Below are 5,127 nucleotides of genomic sequence, written 5' to 3'. Positions count from 1 at the left end.
GTTAGTTTTCTATTATAATTTTTAAATATGGAAAATTCTATTATTATTCATTCTATTTCTTAAGTTATTTAATATTTTAAAAGATAAATCCATATATTTTGTTCATAGAAGAGTTTAAGACAATATAGCAAATAAAATTTTGAGTAGAAACTTAAAATCATGCTTATATTCCACAAATTCCATATTATTTTAATAATACTTTTTTCCTTACACAATTACAATCAACTCATATTTACCAATTGCATATTTTTAAAAAATCTAACTCCTGCTACTAGTTTGACAAGTATTTCGACACACTGGGAGCAAAAAGAATGTTTTCTAAGTAGCCAGTTGTTACACTTTGGAGCTAAATCAAACCTGTTTTTCTACCTTATGAGTAATCTTTTAATTATGCAAATAACAGCAGAACTTAAAAATCAGGTCAAGCTGAAAGTGTAGGTGAAATAATGTTTTCTTTCCATGTGAGCATGTATTTAAAATTAAAACCAGGCAGGATTATTGGACAGTTTGATTAAGGGCCTTACCACCCAGCTCAACTAAACCACAAAAATATTTATTTTCTAAATAGTTATTAATAGGTATCCTGAGTTAAGAGCTTATATACTTTAGCACCTTAAAGTAAAATGATTCATTTTTATCAGTTTTCACAGAGAATTCTGATTTTCTGACGACTCTATTTTTTAGTATAGTCATGAATTATAATACAAATACATGAATGTGCATGAAAATGTTAACAGTTGTTATTGTTGGCTGATAGAATCTTGGGTGATTTTTCTATTTTGCTTCTCTATATTTTTCTAATGTTCTTCTATGAACATGTACTATGTTTATAATGAGCTAAATAAACGGCATAAAATAAAATAAAATTAGTTAACATATCAGTTAATTCATTCAGCCACTCTGTATCAATAGTGTTGGGATTACTACTTCACCACTTTCTTCTGTTTAGAAGAAAAGGCCTAAAATCCAGGTAGTAAAACCAAGGTAGTGTACTCCAAGCATCATAGGGAACAGCTGACAAATGAGCTCATAAACTGAAAAGTGTTTTGCAAAATACAAAGCCTCAAAAAAAAAAAGATGTTAAAAGCACTGAAGGTCTACTCAGGCCATTTCTGCCCCCAGGCAAGAGGTGTGGCAAACCACAGCTTTGCCCATGGGTGGATACATGCCCACTGGCTAGTTATCTCCGTGGTCTGGGTCTCAACTCTGCGTCAGTCCTGGGGAAGCCAGTATGCTGCATAAACAATGCTCGCGGTTGTGTGTCAATAAAAATTTGCTTACAGACACTGAAATTTGAATTTTATATCAGTTTCATGTGTCACGAAATAGTGTTCTCCTTTTGATTTTTTTCCGAGCACTTAAAAATGTAAAAACCATCCTTAACTCAAAGCGGGTGGCGGGACATGGCCTGCAGACCACAGTCCTAGGGCTCTCTCCCCAAAGTAACAGAGAGGCAGGGCAGAAGACGAGGGCAGGAGATGGCTCTCCAATCGGTGTGGTTCCCTGTACGTATTTGCGTACCGCCTTCACAATTTCTGCCAAGTATTCAATGTTTTACTTAATAGACATGTACATGGAACAATTTAACTCATGTTCTTTCCTTTACACAAATTTATCGTAAAAGGAAACTTTCCATATTATTACAATATGAATGGAGAAAGCATCATTGAATCCATCCCCCACTTTAGGAAAACCTACAATGCCAAAGTTTCTCAGACTGTTTTCCATGGTGCTAGGCATTAACTCATCCCCTAACCCAAGACTTTAATTCTTTGTATTGAATGAAGAGCAATTTCACTGTTTTTAGGACCAAAGTTTGCTTACCCATAACTTACCTAAAATTAAAATATGGTCTGTGAGCTTTTAGTTGAGAGGGTGATAAAAACCTCACCGAATGAGTCTGAGAGAACAAAAAAAGGATTGTTTTTAAGAGCAAAATGAGAATTCCTAATCAGCTCTTAGTTTTAGTTTTGTTTGGGGGAAAAGTCGTTTCTATCATTAGGCTTAGAAAGTTCATTTGCCACCTAATTTCTGTGAGTTTTTGGGTTCCTTCCATATCTATTTTCCTGCTTTGAGGCTTTTAGAAATGAATTTAGTATTGTAAGAGTTGCCCTCTATTTCAATTTTAGGGCCAAAGAATGTTTTTTTTTTCTTCTAGGCAAATGAGATTAAGTAATATTTAAATTTGTGTGAAGTTACCCAATATTTTCCACTCTTTTATTTTTGCTATTGTTTAAGAGCAAAGTTTTGCCCTGTCTTTTTTAACATTGTAATTGCTAGTTAGAATTCTAGGCTGTAATTTTCCTGTTATGTAAATTACGTCATGTTAGTAGTAAAACCAAGCAAATAGTATTTATTCCCTTCCTCTGCTCTGGAAACTGATTCCTTCTGAAAAGAATTGGCAGAAACTAATGAAAGCAAGACCCAGTTCCTGCCTAGATCTGTCTGGTCTGATTTTTAAGCCAGCCCCCAGAGGAAAGAACAGATAGAATGATGCCACGCTGGCTAGCATTCTTGGCTGTTTCTGACAGTCCAGAAACTAGGAGACTAATATGTCAAGTGGAAAAAAGAAATTTCCTTGATTCAATCGTAATAACATATTATGTGTGATAACACAGGGAGTATACCTGACTCGGATTCCAGAAATAATAGAAATCGGTCGCTCGGTACCATAAACCAGCGGGAGGGGACTGTTATGTCAGATGGGGGCTTGGGAAAGGCTTGCCAATTGCACACTGAAGTTAAACAGAAGCCTAACTTAATTTTTATTTCTGGTTAAAAAAAGGCCTATTATGTACATTCAGCTGAAAAAAAGAGTGCCTTAAAACAAGATAGAAGTGTATTTTCTTTCAATTAGAAGCTATGTAGGTGGTCCCAGGCTGCTGTGAGCCTCCTTGGCCCCAAGCTCCTTCCCTCTTGGTGCTGTGCTTTGCAGAGTCCGGTGACCTCATGATCCAAGGTGGCAGCGCCCACGTTCCAGGCAGCAAGGTGGAGGAAGGAACGAAGAAGAAGAGAGTAAAGGTACCCACCTGACACCTGGCACTTCCTAAACTTACCTAAACTAAAGGGAGGCTTTTTTTTTTTTTTTTGAGTGCAAATGTGCCCTGGAGAAAATTCTATTATGTGAAAGGAAGAGAGAGACTGGATCTTTTTTTTTTTTTTTTTTTTTTTTTTTTTTTTTACCATCTGACAATAACTGGCGAGAGACTGGATCTTGAGGTACAGCTAGAGCTTTCTCAAAAAACGAAATTGCCCTTCTGGATTTAGCCTAAAGTTTCATGTGGATAAAGAAAATATTCATTCATTCATTCAGTTGCTTTATTCAATAAATAGTTTTGAGCACCGACTATGTGGATGGGCTGAGATATACTGGGAAATGAAACAAAGTCCTGTGCCTTCAAGGCAAGAGACGTGAGACTGAGCCGAGAGGAAAAGATAATAAATAATAAGTATGAGTAGTTAAATTACTGCTATAGACGGAAGGCCTGTGTCCTTCCAAAATTGCTATGTTGAAATCCTGACCCCCAAAGCGATGGCATTAGGAGGCCCTTTGGGAGGTGGTTAGGTCACGAGGTGGAGGCCTCACAAATGGGATGGGCGCCCACATAAGAAGGGGCAGAAACGCTTGCTCCTGCCTCCTGCTCTCCGGCCTGTGAGATACAAGGACAAGCCAGCCGTCCCCACACACGGGATCTGCCAGTGCCTTGATCTTGGACTTCCTGGCCTCCAGGACAGCGAGAAACAAACACTTGTTGTTTGCTGAAGCCACCCAGCGTATGCTCATTCTTTACAGCAGCCAGAATGGACTAAGATAATTACGTAGTGTATTAGAAAGAGTAAAGCATTGTAGCAAAAAAGAAAAATGAGAAAAGGGGCGTGGAAGTGAGCGGAGGGGATTGCAATTTTGCACGGGAGGTCAGGGCATGGCCTCATGGAGGAGGTGACATTTGTGCCAAGACTCAGAGGAGGGGAGGGAGGGAGCCACGCAGAAACCCAGGGGAAGAGGGAACAGTCAGAGCAAAGCGCAAAGGTGGGGACAAGGCCGGGCGCGGTGGCTCACGCCTGTAATCCTAGCACTCTGGGAGGCCGAAGCGGGCAGATTGCTCGAGGTCAGGAGTTCGAAACCAGCCTGAGCAAGAGTGAGACCCAGTCTCTACTATAAATTGAAAGAAATTAATTGGCCAACTAATATATATATATAAAAAAAAATTAGCCGGGCATGGTGGCACATGCCTGTAGTCCCAGCTACTCGGGAGGCTGAGGCAGGAGGATTGCTTGCGCCCCGGAGTTTGAGGTTGCTGTGAGCTAGGCTGACGCCACGGCACTCACTCTAGCCTGGGCAACAAAGCGAGACTCTGTCTCAAGAAAAAAAAAAAAGGTGGGTTGGATAAGGCTGACATGGGTGGGCAAAGACGCAGGGAGGCCAGAGGCGGCTGGAGCAGAAGGAGTTTGAGGGGAGCAGCGGCGACCCACGGCGCCAGGAGGTGGGAGGAAGCTGGTTCCTCCAGGTGGGCTCTGATGGCTGTCACAGGACCTTGGCTTCTACTCGCAGTGAAAGGAGAGCTCTCGCAGTGTTTGGAGAGGGAGGGTTCTATTAATAAATGCATAGGGTTTATGAATAAGTAAACGTTCCCATATTGGGGGAATGGACAAAAAAATTAGTAACTGCCGGGGTACATGATTTGCAAAGTTTGGAGATCACCGGCTAGACCTATTTTCTGCATCCGTGTAACAGCAGCTGAGAGATAATGGCATTCAACTTCACTACCTTTTACTTCTGATGAGAAAATTTCATTTGTGAGCAATATTGGTGGTATCGGGCCATCCCTGGTGACCATAATCGCCACACTCATTAACATTTATTGGGAGCTCACGAGGTCACCCAGCGCTGTTCTAAGTCCTTTATTCAGATTCACCTGTTGAGTCCCCATGACCACTCCATTATCATCGCCCAGTTTATGGTTGAGGAAACAGAAAGGTAAAGTGACTTGCCTGAGGTCACACAGCTAGCAGCTGGGGATGGACCGCAGGAGTGTGTGTAGACCATGCTTTTAACACTCTGCCCAAATGCCTCTGAGATGATTGGGAGGCCCATTGCATCTGCAAACCGAATGAACCGAGAACAGT

The sequence above is a fragment of the Microcebus murinus genome, chromosome 16, assembly GCF_040939455.1.
Source record: "Microcebus murinus isolate Inina chromosome 16, M.murinus_Inina_mat1.0, whole genome shotgun sequence".
Lineage (NCBI taxonomy): Eukaryota > Metazoa > Chordata > Mammalia > Primates > Cheirogaleidae > Microcebus > Microcebus murinus.
The sequence above is the reverse complement of the archived record's forward strand: the minus strand, read 5'-3'. Positions refer to the sequence as shown.